Source organism: Crocodylus porosus, unplaced genomic scaffold, assembly GCF_001723895.1.
Source record: "Crocodylus porosus isolate Cpor-Errol unplaced genomic scaffold, CroPor_comp1, whole genome shotgun sequence".
NCBI lineage: Eukaryota > Metazoa > Chordata > Crocodylia > Crocodylidae > Crocodylus > Crocodylus porosus.
This window is the reverse complement of record NW_017728886.1, coordinates 143,736,301-143,754,722: the sequence shown is the minus strand read 5'-3', so window position 1 is coordinate 143,754,722 and position 18,422 is coordinate 143,736,301.

Genomic DNA, 18,422 nt, shown 5'->3' with positions numbered 1-18,422 from the left:
GCCCCCCTGGGCATGGACTCCGTGCTCACACAGGCCCCAGTCACATGCTCCCCACTTCTGCCCAACTGCAGCTCCCCTGCTGCTTCCCTACCTGATCGCTGGAATGAGCACTGCAGCAGGAAGATGAGAAGGAGTTGCTGTACACCTGGGAAGCTGAGCAGGTCCCCCGGTGGCTGTAGCAGTGGCAGCAGCAGCCTTGCCCAGAAGCTGCATACTGGCTGGGCCAGGCCCTTCTGCCCACAAGAGTGGGAGTGAGGCGCTCAGGCCAGGCAGGGTACAATTAATTGGTGGGCACCCATGAGCCAGATGAAATTGCCTGGAAGATTGGATCTAGCCCATGGGCCATATTTTGCCCACCCCGATGTAAATAGATTTTGCTTTGTTGTTATTGATGTAGGCCTGTGTTCACCGATAAATGAAATCCAGTTCAGGTTCAGCTTCAGGTTTGGTGGTGAAAAGGGCAAAGTAATTAGTGGCACAGAATTTGCTGACAACGGTTTGTAAAAGTAGTGGCCAACATGTAGAAAGTTTGAGAAAGGGAGACCTGGAGTAATATAGAGTACAGCATGTAAGGACCTAGAACTGAGTACAGTTACCCAGAGGAAAGGCTACCACTCCATATTTCTGTAGCAGTCTTACCTTTTCAGAGCTTGGGTTGAATTCCAGGATTGAGGGTCTGCTGTTTGATAGGTGGAACCTGCTCACCAATCTGCAGGCAGCACAAGGGCAGCACCCTGCCCTTTTCCAAAGGGAGGGGGCAAGGAGCAACTGGACCTGAATCAGAACTGTGCTAGCCGAGGCCAGAGAACTTCGGGGGTGGGGCCCCTGAAGAGTATAAAAGGGGAATGTATAAAGAGTATAAAAGCAGGCTGGAGGGGAGATGATAAGGGACAGCAAGGAGAGAGGAGCTCCAGAGACAGCCATTCTTGGGACACTGCTTGAGCTTCAGTGGTGCGCAAATCAACCCACTGATGGGGATCAGGCTCTTGGAGTTGCTTGAGGCACCTTGAGCCTGTGAAACCAGCAAGCAGCTGGGCAGTCGGTGTGCAGATTGGCACATGGAGAGATGGCCCTGGGAGCAGCTTGCAGCTGCTTGGGCCTCACCTGGTGCTCAGGTTGGAGCACAGAGAAGCGCCTTGGAAGCAGCTCGTGGCTGCTCACGTTAGCCCTGGCTCTAGGCCGAGTGACTGGAGCCCCACAGTGTGGTTCCACTTTTAAATAAAAGAGCTCCAGTGCCCAGACCAGGGGCTGGGAAATGGGAGAACCCCTGGTGTGGGACTGGGAAGTCAGAGCCTGCAAGGGCTTGGCTCCCGTGGGAGAGCCCTGGGTGCCCAGTGCAGGGCACCAGGCCATTGAGGAAAGCCGAAGGCGCCTCTGGGGAGAGACTCTTGCAGGATCGGCCACCGGGGGATGAGCCTTGAATTCTCCAGAAAGCAAGTGTGAGTTCCTGGGGAAGTGGGTCCCGCAGGGGAGGCTGACATGGGTGCGGAAGGTCTGCCACTTCCGCTCTCCATTGCAGGAGGGGCGTGTCCACATCCCAGGGCCCTAAAGGGGAGGGGCTTCAGGAAAACCCCTGGGGGAGGTGCTGAGTGCACTCCCTATTTTGAGGTTGTTATGTTAAGGGCTATGTGCCTAGATGCATTCTTTAAGGGGGTTTATATGGTTATGTGTTTTAATGTCTCAATGTGCATATTGGTATTGTGATTTGTGAAAGTTTAAAGAAATATTATGGTTAATTTACTGGGGTTATATAGGTTAATATCCCTATGTGTTAATTGTGTTGTATAGATTGTAAGTTATTTGGTTCATATTTGGTATTATATGTGAATTGTGGAATATTATATATAGTATTATATGTTAAGGCTTATAAATATTCTATGTTCTATACTAAGTGTCTGTATTTATTCTTGTAATAAATTGTACATAGTTAAGTATTTGGTTTAGGCCTAGCTCTGTAGAGAGGGGAGGAAGCCACTCTAGTAACTGACCCCTTTCTCAGCACTGTGCCTGACCACCACCATTGTTATTGGAGGACAGGGCACACCCCGCAGGTGTACCCAGGCTACATTTCACCTCTACTGGGTAGCTGCGTGGAGGACCTAGCACTGAGTACAGTTACCCAGTGGAAACGCTACCACTTCTGGGGAGTCTAGGGTCAGAGCCTAGGCTAAAGATGGGCTATGCAGAGAGTAGAAAAAGAGAGGGGAGCTACAAAGCTAGCCAGAGACAGCTCTGCCAAGAGTTGAAAGGAGGTGGAAGGTTGGGCAGCTCTTTGAGTTGTTTTAGGATGAAAGGATTAATTAGAAATGAAAAGCTCCTACCCCCAGAAGCTTGCATTCTAAAAAGCAAGACAGACATTCAGAACCGAGGTGGAAAAGAATATAAAGAGAAAAAAATGTTATTAATCATATATCAATGCTACGAGCCCAAGTAATAAGGAAAGGAAATGGAAAATATTATCAATGAGACGATATTTTATGTAATTGGCATTACTTACCCCTGGTGGGATGATTAATGTGATTGGAACATTAAAGTTGCTGGTAACAAGCTCTTTAAAAGGGATATAGATAGGCAATGGTGTTCCGTTTTGAAGATGCTATTAACAGCTTGGCCTGCAGGATTTTCAAGGCATACGAAATAATGGGGTGACTAATAAAGTCCTGGAGGGAACTCATAGGATCTGCTGCAGATCACTGCATTGAATCAGAGGGTGGGATAAGTTGCTTTTTAAGTACCTGTCTGTAATGTGTGGAAAGAAAAAGAATGGGGGACTTCAGTTTGGGAGATATTAACTGCAAAATTTGTGCAATGATAGGAAAACATAAATGCCATTTCTAAATGTGATGGATGATGATTTTCTAGTTTTTATGGTGTCTTATCCAACATGAAGATTCTCTTTTGTACCTAATTATTGTGGATACATTTCACAGGATTTGAAAATGATAGTTACCTAGACCAGGCACAAATGGAAGAGACAGAATGGCTGAACAGCAGGTGTGGAGGGAGCAGCTGGAATTGCCTGAACAAGGAGTCCATGACTGGAAGTAAGTGTAAAGACTGGGATATGTATAAAGACCCTGGAGGAGGAGCCTGGGAAAGAATGGGACATAGGTAAGAAGTCTCAGGAGTTGCAACTGATGGGTAGGAGAGGAGAATGGACCTGAGAGAAGGAGCTAGAAATGGGAAACATAGGATAGGGCCATGATGGAGGGGATGGAGAAGGGGATTAATCTTGGTGGAAATGAGCCAGTGGGACTGTGCTCTTTAGAACGCACACAAACTGTCCTGCTGCCAGCAAATATCTACAAAACCTACTGGCAAAGCAGCTGTCTCATGCATCTCTAGTACTGGTCTGGATAAGGTTGCCTTTGCAACCTAAATTTGCCCCTCCCCCATACATACAGATTACAAAACAGTCTTAGGGTGAAACTACACGTTACACTTAGACCATACTGAATCTTAGGAAAGTTAAGTGGTGTTAAAGTTAGAACACGCTGTGAGCAGTTGCAGGTTATGGGTTAATTTGGTTTTTTGCCTGCACAGTTCTGAAATGCCACAAGAGGGCTGGCAAGCAGTGGAACGGCTAGGAGCCAGGACACCTAGGTTCTACCCCTGCTCTGAAGCAGGGGATATAAGCGTTGCACCTCGGGATACTGGCTGTCTGCAAATTGCTCATTTTATCTCTATGGAGCAGCCTGAAGCTACCCTAAGATGAGCTAGAGTTAACCCTTGCCTGAAGTGGCATAACTTTGAGATGCTCAGAAGGCACTTACCATGAGTTAATCAGCTTTAATATGTGGATGCTTGCATTTTAAATGCCCTTAATGTTGTCTAAGTGTAATGTGTTAAGTTCAGCCTTACATGATCGCGTACTGTATTTTTTCCATGGGAACCCTACCTCATTCAGTGCTCAGGGTAGAATTTGTTCTTTGGTTGGTGCAGTTCAAACCCTGGCTTGAACTGGCCAGGAGCCCAGCAGTAGGTGGCACTCCTGTGTCAGTATCTATGAACTCTACGAAACACAATATCTCATAGCTTAGTTTTCTTAATAACCCGCATTTTCCCACTGGTTTCAGAAAGACTTTGTCGTACACCACCAGCATTTGGTCACATTTTTCCGGCCTTATAGAGCCGCTTATCAGCATTGCTGGGATTTCATTGCAGCTGTCTCCACAGTCCAGCTGGAATGGAATTAGTCATTGATCTAATAGCATAGCATGGCTGCAAATACGCCTTTCCCTGGCTTTGGGTCTCACTAAATTGACTGTTGCTACTATGTTTCATGGACCAGTTAGTATTCTGGCCACGTACAAGCAGACTTTCTAGTGCCTCTTGTACTTCTTCCCTGTGCTTCTGTCTCCAAGTTCCATGCAGGTTGCTGGAGCTTCTTTTCCATCCTGCAAACCCCTGTCTGTAACAAATGAGGTAGGTATCCTATAGACCAGTGTTTCTCAACTCGTGGGTTGCAACCCAAAAGTGGGTTGCAAGAATATTTCAAAGGGTGCAAGTGCCAGAAAAATATGTGAAAGCATGGGTTTCCCATTGCAGGCTGGCAGTAATCCAGTCTGCAAGGGGCTGCTTGGGGCATGGCCAGCGGGTTTGGGGGGACTGTGTGTGTGTGTGTGTGTGTGTGTGTGTGTGTGTGCTGCATGAATGTTGTGTGTGTGTGGAGTGGGTAGGGGCCTGGTGGCACTGGGGGAAGGTGGCCAGGCACTTGAGGCTGTGGCAGGGCAGGGGGGTGGGGCATTGTGGGTCAGACACCAGTGGGGCCAGGAGGACATAGGTCAGGACAAGCCAACAATCTTTGCAAATGGGTCCCAGTACGAACAAGGTTGAGAACCACTGCTATAGATAACAGTTTTCCTCACTACAGTCCTCAGAGCAGATCCCTCCTGTGTACTGAATGAGGTGGGTTCCTGTGGAAAAATAGGATGTGATCATGTAAATTAAAAACTGAATAAAGATTGCACAGACACCCTTAATTCTTCTGTTTTCTAATTGTTGAGTGCCTTATTTCGCAACCTTACTAATGTTCTTTTAATGCAGGTTTCTGTTTATTATACACACCCATAGTCCAGTTTTGGATTTCTCTCTTTTGAATATAGAGTTTCATATTCAGCAAACTGCATAACTCCATACTGGCTCAATCAGGCCTTGTAGTTTCAGTTAAAAAAGCTGCTTTTCAGACATCTGCCTTCAAATTGGAAGGTAGGGCTGTTGGTATGGAAGTGCTGATTTCCCCCTCTCAGAGGTTTCTGATGTTCAGTGAGAGGTGAGGGAGCCCTACAGAGGTTTTGACCCAAAACCCACTGAAGTCAGAGGAATGTGGTTTGGATCCAGCCCTGACTGTCCACAACATAAATCAAGGTTACTACTGTTCTCTAAAAGCCTGGAACTATTACAATTTATTATGCCTCTTATTTAAAAGCTGCCTGGCATAAAAATAAATTCAATATTAATAATAAAGTGCTTATTGAGTCTAATGGCTCTTCAGAAAGCTGAAAAAACCCCAAGCCTGTAGTACATAGACTTATGCAGCTCACATCTTGCTGATTAACTATTGTGGAACTTGAGTGGCTTTCAGAAAACAGATGGGGGAGGCAGAAAAATGGGATGCTAGTATTTAATGGCTATTTCACTGAGGAAAATCTTTTAAACTGAGTATGGAGTCATGGGAAACAATGTATGTTTAAAACTAAGACACTATGTAATAAACACCTTTCATAGAACAAGAGGAAAAAAAATTACCTTTATATAGTTTCTCAAGTGCAGGCCTGAGGAGCCTTTTTTGGGGGGGTGAAAGTTTTAGATCAGGGGTGTTAAAGATATAGCCCCATTATCTGGCCCCTGGTGCTACCTTTGGGTCTGAGCTGAATCACATGCAGCTGGACCAGCCCCAGTGCAGGACCTGGAATTTGCAATGCATGCAGTGCCTGTTCCAAGATCTGAGCTACACATGACACCTGGTCTAGGACCCACGTTACATGTGGTGCCTGCCCCAGCCAGTCTGGGATCTGTACCTCATGCAACTCCCCACCTCACACCCAGTCTGCAACTGCACTGTGCAAAGTGCACATCCCAGACTGGCTGGAATAGGCAGTACAGGTCCCAGACAGGCTAGAGTGGGCACCACCTATAGCATGTGTTCTGGGACCTGCACTACATATGGTGCCTGTTCTAGTTGGTCTCGGACCCATGCTGCATGTAGTGCTCCTGTTCTCCTTCCCTACCAAGCCAGATGCAATGTGCACTGCATGTGACACAGCCCTGGACCAACTGGGGTGGATACCATGTGTGGCACAGGCCGCAGAGTGGGGGCTATTGCCCTGGATCTGGTAAAGGAGCAGGGGGAAAGAGGAGGGTGGACATAGGCCTGATCCAACCCATGGACTGGCCCAGTGCCACTTATCTAATCTTCAGAGCTAGGTAAGTTTGACACCCCTGTTTTAGATTATTTGCACATGTAGTTTTGAATTCTGACAATTCAAATTCTGCATACAAGCACTAGACCTAAGACCGAAGCTTCTTTCAAAGCCATTTTTTTCATTTCTCTTTGTTTTCCCCTAAACAAGGAACTATCCATCTGTAATTTAACATCGTGCCCTTTCATCGCTCATGACCACCCCACTATCTGGCTGTGTCCATTCTTTCTTAATGCAGTTGCTTCTAAATTTGAATAAATACACATATAGATAAAAATATCAAATAGTTCAATCGCTTCCCATTCATGTGATTGATTTCCAATATAAGCTGTCTGGGACAACAACTACTGCATCACAAAAACATATAAAGTATGTTAGGTATTGGCTGGTATAGTTAACAAGATAAATTTGATTGATATAGACTTTCTCAATGCATCAACACAATTTAGAACATAAAACTGGTCTGTATATATGGAGGTTGAGACCCTCAGCCCTATTCTAGGTTGTATACCTTGGATGAAACTGAACTGCAAGACTAAACTCTTCAGCCATTCCTGAAAAACTCACAAACACAAGGAGCATCTAGGTTAATACCTCCAGCCAGAGCCATCCTTAGGGTTTTGTGGGGCCTGGGGCATGTCAGCCTGTGTGGCTTGGTGGGAGAGGGTGGTGAGTGGCTGGAGCCAGTGGAGCAGGGGTTGGGGGTGGCTGGAGCCAGTGTTGTTCAGCAGTGCATGGTGGCTGCGGCAGGGCCCCAAAGCATGGGGCCTGGGGCTGCTGCCCTGATTCACCCCCTCTCCCCCCAGGGACAGCCCTGGCTCCAGCTACCCAATCTCTCTAAGTTGGATCCTTACATGGACCCCTATTAGCAGCATCTGAGAACCTCCAAAGCTATTCAAGAAGTTTATTTTTGCAGCATCCTTGTGATTTGCTGCAGGTCATAAAGGGGAACTGAGGCAAACTGTGGATTTGAATCAAGGTATTTAAGATCCTAAGGTTAAACCTGAAGGCTAAGGATATAAATTCAAAAAGCCTGAGCCTGAATTGATTCAATCTTTGCAGGTTAGTCTAACCTGCAAAGCTTGAACCAATTTGGAGGTAGGTAGACATTCCCTTTTTATTCCAGAAATTCAGGCACATGCCTACAGTGGCTCAGGCTAGAAGCCAGGGGGTACTAGAGCAGCTCTCCCTTCCCTTCCCTTCCACAATGCTGAGCTGGGGAGGGGGGCATGGCCAGGCTCTGGAGGGATGCTCTGATTAGGGAGGTGTTCCCACTTCCTCCCCCATTGATAACAGAGCATTTATCAGTTCTATTATCAGCTTTTAGCACCCCACCAGAAAACAAAGCCTCTATCATTAGTTCAAGCTCTTCTTAAACAGCTTTTTCCAAAGAAGGAACATTACCAGCTACCTGTTGATTAGCTCCAAAAAGCCCTAAGCTGACACTGTCCTGTTTGCCTTTGTCCTGTCTGCCTTACACAGCCACCTCTCAGCATCAGCTAGCATACCACATGCTGCTACGGTATGTGCTGTGGGAAGGAGGGATCCCTGCTTGAGCAGCAAAGGGGAAGCCAGGCAGATGTTGCTGTGCTTGCAAGTCTCTGCTGGAGCTCCAGTGAGGCAGTAGATGGGAGAGGCCAGTCCAGCTCTGTGGAGCAGACAGCCCAGCCCAGCCCAGCCCAGACAGCATACCAGGATGCTGGGGGACTCTGGCTTAACTTAAACCAGGAAGGTGTCTGGGACAGACGTTGCATAAACTGGCTTGATCCAAATCAGTTAAAAAGATATAAAGGAGGTGTAATTTGTTAGGCTCTACAACACTGGTTCTTCTGTTTCCAAGGCCACTTGCACCAGAGGAACAGGAACTGTTTCCCCCTGCAGACTAATCCAAAAATTTTTAGTCAAGCAAAACTTCCTTTTACTTTGCTTGAATAAGGATGGGGCCCTTAAATGGCTCAGTGTTCAATGCCCACAGAACTGAAGAGCCTAATGAATTATACTTCCTTTATCAAATAAAACAACTACATTGGGCTCCTTCATGGAATGTTTCCCAGCATGAAGCTCGCTCTGCTTAATATTTCCATCAAGATCTGATACATATTATGATGATTCATATTCATAGGTAGCCATTGAACTCCTTTCCTAATAAAATTTCTACTCTGTGTGGCTTGGCAGAAACATGCTCCCTTGTGTTTAAGTGATAGCTTTAGGGTATATAATTATATTTCCAAAGTGGTTTGAATGTTGTTTATAGCTTTAGCTACCATTTAAATAGCAATGCATAGTGCTTTAAGATGCATAAAAACATCTGCAGGTTTCCAGAAGCAAGAGGAACTGACAGCACTTAGAAAATTCAACGGATATGGATAGATTTGCAAGTGACAATAAGGTGCAGCAAATAAGAATTGCAATAAGAAAGTCCATTCTTTCCTTAAGAAGGTCCATTTCTTATAGCCTTTAAAATACTATTTTATGGACCTTTCATAAAAGTAGAGAGCCTGCCTGGTGCAAACCAGCATCACTTCACTGAAGTCCAAGGAGTGATGTTGATTTATGCCACCTGATAGTCTGTCCCAGTTCTCAGTTGTTTCCCCTCTGTGCATCCATGTGTAAGCCCATTAACCTTAGGAAGTGAGTGTTCCATGACCTGGTCTGGTAAGAGATCTCTAAGTCATGCTTAATTCAAAGAGGTTAATGCTTTTCAATAGAGAAAAGAGAGTTTTGCCTTTTCTTAAGTGAGAATAGAAGATCTACCTTTTTTTATTGGCTAACCAGGCTCTCTCTTGTGTGCAGGGAGACTTTTCTCTCTCTTACCAATTCTAGGATGAGCTGACTTTTGGGAACCAAAATGCCTGCCAAATGCACCCCTTTTGATTTTGGGGCCTCTAAAGATATTGTGACTCATTTCAGCTCTTGTGTCAAAAATAAGTCTTCAGTGATTTCTGGTGTATTATGTTGTGCTGTGATCTCCTATGGAGGCAGCCCTAAGAATGTAAAGTGACCCATTGCCAAAGTTGTGGTCTTTCTGAAGATCAAAACCTGGTTCCCAGTTTATTGACAACTAGGACATACTGATAAAGTCTAGAAAAATATGCGCCTCTTGATTTCTGGAGGGACCCCAGACATAATGTGGGAGTGAGGTGAGTACACCCTAAGCCCCCAACTGGTGGTATGAAAAGTACGGTGATCGGCCTCACTATCACTAGCCAGCTGCTGGTGACGCAGATGGGTCTTCCACTGAATAGCCTGCGTGGATTATGCCCATTACAAAAGGTAATATAAGAAACAACTTCTTCATGTGGCAAGATCGACAGTATTATCACTGAGCCAGGGGCTGATAGCAAAGGTTTTCTCTATTCTAATCCGCAGTCTGGCACAAACTATGATATGCTGGGACCAGCCATATAGCTTTTTCTACCTTAGTTTCCTAAACTGTGAAGCAGGGTTAACAGTATTTAACCTAGCACAGGTATGTTGTAATAATGAGTAACCTTTTGTTTGCAAAACACTAAATAAGGGCTAATGATGGAGAGTTGAGGTAGTACCCACTTCTATTCTCAACTTGCATCTTCAGCAACTTGTAGTGTTTCCAAATGAATCACGCTGGGTTTCAAATTTTCCACATTTGGTCTTAGGCTACAGGCCTCCATTAGTCTCTCCCCTGCTTGGTAAGTCCGTGTGCGTGTGTTTGGGATGGGGGAGAAGGGGGGCTGAATTCTACAGAAAACCATTTCTGATTTCTTTGGATTTTGGGAGTGCGTATTAAAACAAGTTGTCCTCCCTTTCCCATCCACTACCTCCCAGCCTTCCCTTCAATAAGTACCAATTACTCTTTGTCACTCTTTGTGGAGGCAAAACTGTAACTCAGTCTGAGCCTGAACCATTTTTTTGCTTTGCAGAAGTCTTTGGAAATACAGGACATAGAACTGGATGGGCCTCCTTGGAGGCCACTGTCCCTGTAGGCAACCATGTCATCTAATCCCCTTCATAAACTTGTCAAGCTCCATATTAAGTCATGAAAAGATAAGAATAACTCTGCAGTAAATTGGATCAGTAGTTGAGCAATGAAAATAGAAAATTCAATGCGTGCAGTTAAATGGTTTCTGGGTTTGGTTGTTTTTTTTTGGGGGGGGGAGGGGGTTAACAGATCATTCTGATCTAAAAAGCCAGAGCAGTTCACAACACTCAACTCTTGTGGAGTCCTTTGTCTGATATCAAAACTCTGAGATGACCTGAAAGGGTAGAAAACTGTACTTTAGAAGGCCTTGTCTAGCTGTATTTGGAAGTCATCATACTGAATAAATAAATATGAATGAATGTTTATGTCCTGCTTCTTATTTTTTAACAAGCAAAGCCAGAAAAAGTTGTTAATGACAACATCAGGGTTAAGTAAGCAAGAATTCAGGAGTCAGAAAATTAAAAATTAAGCTTGTGGAATTGAGTATTGAAAAGTCAGGAAGTGAAGAACTGAGGCTGAAAGTAGAGTCTTATATTTGTCTCCTTATGCATATAAATTAAATGACACTCTTGTTTAATCATTGTCAACTGATGAACTGTTTCTTTCAACTTAGACAAAGGGGAAATTGAAATACAGCATTACTTCATGACTCAGTTTGATTTTTGTATCTCAACAAGATAAACAGAGAAAGCAAAGTCGGAACAAAAGTAGTTTACTGATTTAGTTCCACTTCTGTGGCTGAGTTGGGGGGAAGAGTAGGGGAGATAGGACAAAGACTATTTGACTGAAGTTGCTGTGTTATAAACTTGGAGATGTGATTCCTAAGATGAATAATGAAGTTATTTTGGGAGCAAGGTGACTGGACCACAAGGAATAAGCTAACCCACTGAGGGTGTGCTATACATTAAAGGTAAGGAACCAGGTTGTTCATGTGATTGTTTGAACCACGGAAGATTTTTTCCCAAGGAAAAATGCAGAAAGCTGCTGTGTAAAGTGTGGAAAGCAAGGAAATCAATTATGACCTTTCTGATATCTGCAAATGCCATGAAATTGCCTGAGTTGCTTATTTTATTTCACATGCAGAGTAGCTGTGCATCCATGCAGAACCTTCAAATATGATACCAACTTGAAAAATCACTGAATGAGGTACATAGGTTTTCAAATATTTTGATTTTTTACAAGACAAAAAAAAATCAGGCTTATCTTTTCAATAGGATGCCTCAATCCCACCACTTTAATCAGTAACTTATTGCCTAATTCCACAAATGTGAACTTGATTACAATGAGAATACGTATTGGCAAGAAACTTTTCACAAAACTATGAAAAAAATTTCCCCTGAGAAACAAGAAAACAAAACATAGGGTTACTAAAATGCATCTTGTAGAAGAAATACCTTACTGGACCATAGTGTTACCAAAGGCATTTGAAAAGCATATAAAAATGTTTCCTCTGTAAATATGGGTGCCTAAATGTTAATCAAAGCTTAACTGCAATCCTGTTGAAATACATAACAGGATTTTGTAGCTGTCACTCACTATAGCTCTCGCAGTTGTAATGTATAAACTGGGCCTGTCAATGACTTGGGAGACTGGAGCAGGTGTTGCCCTCTTTAAAAGACCACTTGGAGACTGTCAGCAAATTTCTTTCCATCTGGAAGCACAGACAGTTGTCCGTAAATTGTGCCAGGCTGCTGATATTAGGGCCAATGTGACCTGTGAAAATAAGGCAATTGAAGAACTTCTCCCTTTCCGGTCCTCTTAGCCCTGATCAAAGGATTTACCTGTGAGACTGTTATGTGGTCCTCTTAAAGCTGCCTTTGGGGGCCACAGCAGTGCCTTTGGGGGCTGAGAATCTAATTAGAGTGATTGAATTTTGACTTTAAAGTAAATGAAAAGGTCACCTTTATTGGCCACTAGTTAAACATGGGCTCCAGGTAATAACAGTCCGTCCATTCCTGCAATGACCTCCTATTTAAATTAAATTCTTTCTGAGCAGATCTAAGGAAGAGCAATATGTATAAAACATATATTTAGCCCAGAAACCCCATCTAGGGATCTTTTAAAGATACATCTCAGATGAACAGAAAGCATGATGAAACTGTGAGGGAATAAAGAGTGACACTTTTAATTCTTTAGAGCTTGCCAGACCTTGGGTAGGAGGAAGGGAAGAAAGACATCCACCCCCACAAAGGTGAGCACCACTTATTTTTACTGTTATAGTCTAAGAAATTTATAGACATGACAATAAATACAGATGCTTTGAGTGGCAAATCTTAGGTGGCAAGTGGTTGACTAACACCCTCTGCCTTTCCTCCCAGTTGAAAAACCTTCAAGCTGCAGTCATTGCTCTCATTTCAGTTTATGCATAACATACATTTTATGGTGCCCTAACATATAATGAAATGCATGTATAATCCAGTTTCACAAGTGCTGCTGCTTATACCTTTCAATAATTGAAAAGCACTGATATAGGTATATGGCAATTTCTTTTTCATGCTGTTCAGAAGCATATATTCTGCAGATATTACAGTACCTTCCTTTTCAAGTATAATGCTGTTTTATTTGAAAGGTACTAAACTCTGTACAAAAATTTCCCTGCATACTAAGGTACAAAGTATACAAAAGCATACTATGAATTTTTGAGTGCTTTCTGCTTACCATATTGATTCCTTATTGATGCAATTTTGGGTGCAGGAAATATCTCTGTTTCTTAGATTTAATAATTTGTATCTTTGAAGGCAATGTTTAAACATTTTCTGAACTGGGTCACACCCTCTGAAGATGCTTGATTACAAGACGAAATAGTTTATTGGACATCTAAGCTTAGTGGACTTGAAGCATACATGTCTGATAGCTTACTTTGAATACTACTGTGGCATTTCCAAGCCTAGGCTGTGATTGGGAACAAATTGCATTTTGTCCTATTCAAATATGCATACAAGGAAAATATTCTCCCCATTCATGGATAGGGAAAGGACTCTTGGAGAGATGTAGGGACCCACCCAGAATCATACAGAAAGTCTGAGAGAGAGCTGAGGATTGCACCTACATGTCCAAAGTCCCTGCTTGGGTCCTTTACCACAATCCCAACTTTCTTATGGCTCCTAACAGCTGGAGATGGAAAGTATCAATTACATTACCCAGTTAGTTTTTCTGGGTGTGTGTAGAAAAAATGAAATTTCCCATTTACATCAATGCAACTGTGTTTGTCTTTTCATGACCCTCTTAATTCTTCAGGCCCCCCTGCCCCCTGTAGTGTATGTCCTCTCCCTACCCATGTACCCTCCTGTCTTCCTGCCTCCCCATGTACCCTTTATCTGTGACCCCCACACCTCACATCATGTGCTGCCACTGCAGAGGCCATAGCTCCTGAAGACAGAGGCAGCATCACCGTAATGGTATTTTTTGCAAGTAGTTTGAAACTTTGGACTGAGTGGTTACATGGCTTCCTTCAGTATTGCAAACCTTCTGAACTTCATCACATTCCATTTCAGAACCACGACTAAAAGTCCAAGGGCAGCAGGATGCTGCCTGCCCAGATCCAACACCCAGGATATGCGGCCTTTTCTGATATTGTAGGATTGTTCCCCTCTTTCAAGGGAGTGTCCCATGTTCAACTTAATACATACTAAATACAGTTAAAATGCAATTAGATGTGTGTTCAAAAAGTTTAGCACATGTTAAGTGTCCTCATGGAGCTGTAAAGTTACCACTAGAGTTAGAGACAGACATTATACATAAACCAGTTTAAGTGATCAGAACCTGATTTAAACCTGTAACAGAACATGTGTTCAGTGCACATAAACCAGTTTGAAAATGGCTGAAACCGGTTTAAGATAAACCTGGTTGAATGTAGTATCAGACTTAACTGATTTGTGTCAAACTGGTCTATGCAATGTCTGTCCCAGACCCCTTGTTGGTTTAAGTTAAACCAGAGTCACCCAGCATCCTGGCATGCTCTTTGGATTTGGCTGGGCTGTGTGCTCCAGAGAGCTGGGGCTGCCCCCTCCCCTCTGCTCCCTGGCTAGAGCTCCAGCAGAGACTTGCAAGCACAGCAGGGTGTGCCTGGCTTCCCCACTCCCACTAGCTCACTGCTCAACAGGAAATCCCCCCCCTTCCCTCCTTCCCATCTTGCACACCAGGGACCCCAGCCCCACAGACCCTAGGCATGTGGTATGCTAGCTAATGCGGATGTGTTTTTCCAGTTTCACTGGGACAGGCAGACAGAACAGTGACCACTTAGGGCTGTTTGGAGCTAATCAACAGGTCAGCTGGTAAGCTGTTTAAGAAGAATTTGAAGTAACGGAGAGAGGCTATTGTTTTGCTGACTGGGTGACAAACACTGTTATCAGCACCCTGATGGCTTGCTCACCTGTTAGTTTGCTTCAGACAGTATAAAGAAGCAGGGAGGAGATTGAAAAGCTCTGTGTCATCACCAGATGCACACACTGCACATCCTCCTTTGCCTTAGAGTGATGGCAGGGCTCTGGGGTCTGGCAATACTCCTGCCCCTTGAGCAGTGAGTGGAAAAAAACCTGGGATGGTGCAGGAAGACCTCCCTAATCAGAATGTTCTGCCAGGTCCTGGCTATGCCCCTCTTCAGCTCAGTACCATCAAAGGGAAGGGAGGGTTGCTCTAGTGCTGGTTGCTTCTAGCCTAAGCCAGTGCAGGCATGTGACTGAATTTCCTCAGTCCAGAGAGAATGTCTGTCCAGTTACAAACTGGTTCAATCTAGCCAGGTTTGACTAACCTGCAAAGATTGAATCTATTTAGACTCAGGCTTTTTGAATGTCTGTCCCTAGCCTAGAGGGCTGGCAAGCAGGGGTGTGAACCCTGGACCTGGCTGGTCCCATTTGGAAGATAAGAGGAATTCATCCCCTGAAGAGGTACCACCTGCAACAAGCCCTGATCCCAGATAGGCTGAGTGAGCCAATCAGGGCTGCCAAACTCCTACAGCCACAGGCGATAGGCCCCATCTTGCTCCAGCCCTTAAAAGCCAGGCCCAACCCACAGTACCCTTGTTTGGGCAGACAAAAGTTCTTCCTCCTGACTCTCTGTCACTTACTTGCTGATTTTTCTGGTTTGACTCCTGGCTCTGACTCCAGCTTCTGATTCTGGTAGGACTCATGACATCCTCTGATTCTGGTTTTCTTCTCTTGATTCTGGTTCAATTTCTTGGTTTTTGACCCTGGCCCTGGTCTTTGGTTTTGGCTTACCTTGTTGGCTCCAGCTTTTGACCCCTTATTTATCTTAACTTCAGTTATGGCTCTTGTTTTCACCTCTGGAACCAGACAACTCTGTACCATCAGCTCCTGGGAAACCAATTGGGACTGCACTGTGCTTCAGCTGCCTAACCATTAGGCCAGACTGTCCATACCCTGGTCCCTAATAGAGCTCTGTGCTATGGAGAGCCTTCAAGCTGAGCCCAGCTGGCTAGCCCTACACCAGCAGGCTTTGCTGATCCATGCTGATCCAATTCCAGCTTGCCTAGCATTCCCAGGTCTTCAATGGTCAGGTAGATTTATAGGAGCTCTGGCTTCACTCCCCATTCACCCTTGTTTCTGTGCTGGAGTGGGGAGGGGAGGGTGGGAGATGGCAGCATGGTTGAGAGGCTGGAAACCAGAGCATGGAGCCATCCAGCTTCTCTGCAGAGGGCTGTGCTGCAGTAGATGGGGGCGTAGGTAGAAGAAGTGGGGAGAAGGGTGTTCTGCAGAGAGGCTGGACGTGCTTAGTGTTTCTCTCCATCTCAGGGAATTCATGCTCCTATATCTGCAGCTAGGCTTCTTGTGGCTCCATGCTTTGCTTCTAGACTCTGCAGCACAGCCCTTTTCTCTCTCTCCTTTCCACTCTGTTCTCTGGCTTCCCCCAGCAGAGCTGAAAGGGCTTAGTGAGGTTGGGGTATGGAGCCATGCAGAATGGGGAAGTATGCTACATGCCCCCACTGCCCTCAACCCCTCCCAGCAGCTGCATCTCTGGGTTCCTAGGGAAATCTGGGGCATGGAACTGCTGGGAGGGGAGCTTAGTACAGTGGGGTAGGGAGCATGCTTTCTTCCTTCCAGCAGCTCCATATTTTGGCTTCCCCTATCAGCGCAGAGCCATAGCTGCCAGTTAGTGGTTTGCCTTGGTGGGAGGATGAGGTGGCTGCCACCATCTACCTGCTGGGTTTGGGCCTGATGTAGTGCCAGGGGCCTGCTATAGCACTCCTGGCACTGGCAGGCCCTTCCTACCCCTGGGCAATAAGTCTGTGGGGGAGGGAGAGATGGGGAATGGTGCATCCTGGGATGCTGGAGGACCCAAATTGCTCCCCTTGTGTCCATGGGAGCCAACTGATGTTACTGCAACATGAGCTGGGTAGCACAATCCAGAGATACTCCTCACTCAGTAGCTTAATGCTGAGATGCTCTGAGCTCTTAGCATGACTTTTCTTCTTTAATGCATGGACACTCATGTTTTAAGTGCCTTTAGCCTGTGCTAACTGTAACTTGTGACAGTACCCTACTCACTACCTTTCAGTGATTTGCAACTGTTGCAAGTGAATATGTGACAAACCCTTCAGTCATGCCCACATGAAATATTTACCACCTAGCAAGATGGACGTCAAGATGCTTTTTGAAGATCGCCAGGGTGGGTGATTGTACCACCCCTCAAGGGAGCCTGTTTCAAACCCTTGGCACTTGACTTGTAAAGAAGTTTTTCCTTATGTCTAGCCTGAAGCAATCCTCAATCAGCTTGTACCCATTATTTCTTGTCCTCTCCTGGTAGGGCCTTGGTGAACAGATGCTCTGCCAGGCCTTCATATATGCGCTTGATATACTTTTAGGCTGCCACCAAGTCCCATCTGAGTCTTCTCTTCTTCAGGCTGAACAGTCCCAAGTCTTTCAGCCTCTCGTCATACAACGTAGTCTCTACACCTCTAATCATGCACATGGCCCTCCTTTGGACTCTCTTGAGCGTCTTCACACCCTTTCTAAAATGCAGCACCCAGAACTGGACACACAATTCCAGCTGCGGTCTCACCGAGGCTGAGAGTGGGAGGATGACATCCTTAGCCTTGCTTGAGATGCCTTGGTAGGTGTACACCAGTGTTTGATTAGCTCTGCCAGCTATGGCATTGCATTGGTGACTCATGTTCATTTTGCTGTCTAACATGACACCTAGATCTCATTCAGATGTGGTGCTAGAAAGCTTAGCACTGCTGAGCCTGTAAGTGTGTTGTGTATTATTTCTCCCCAGATGGAGCACTTTACATTTCTCTGTATTAAATGATATTTGGTTGAGGTCTGCCCACCTTGCGAGCCTGTTCAGGTTGGCCTGTATTGCCAGCCTGTCTTCAAGTACAAATCGACTCTGCTTTATACCAGTACAGCAGCCAAGACGACAGCCGTATTGTCTTCTTTTGTTGTCCACACCCAAGTACAACTGTTATGCTTGAATTGTGTGGTACCAGCATGACTGCTGGATTCAGTCTATGAGAAATTTTCCCAAGATGTGCAGAAACAGAGGGCTGTTGTAATGTGCATTGCAGGCACCTGGCTTCATTGACAATGCTATTCTCTCTGACATCATCATGGTTTAATCAGTGATTTATCCACAGAGTTTTATTAATAGAAAAAGTATAAAATAGGAAGTAAAATACTGATTTTTGTCCAAAGGTGCCACTTTAACAGTTGTTTTGCCTTTAACCATTTCCATTTATGCTCTATATTGACTGTGCACTATCACATCTATATTTATCAGTCTGGCAAGGGAGCTGTGATAAATTTTAAAAATGCATTTCTTTTTAATTAGACACATGTCCCTTTGTGCTGTTGGCCCTACCTTTCTAACCTTCAAGTTTTCTGTCTGATGACATTGGGAGGTGAATAAAACTGGTCCTGCTGTGCTTTCCATTTTCCATGGGGTGAAATTTTATTTCCCTGTTTGTTCAGTATGCAATATTGAACTGGTATTTGGTTTTAATCTCATATTAAATCAGATGAGATGGGATTTCTCATTTGGTTTACGAGCCTTTGGTGGAAAGGACTATTTGGGAAAAGATATTT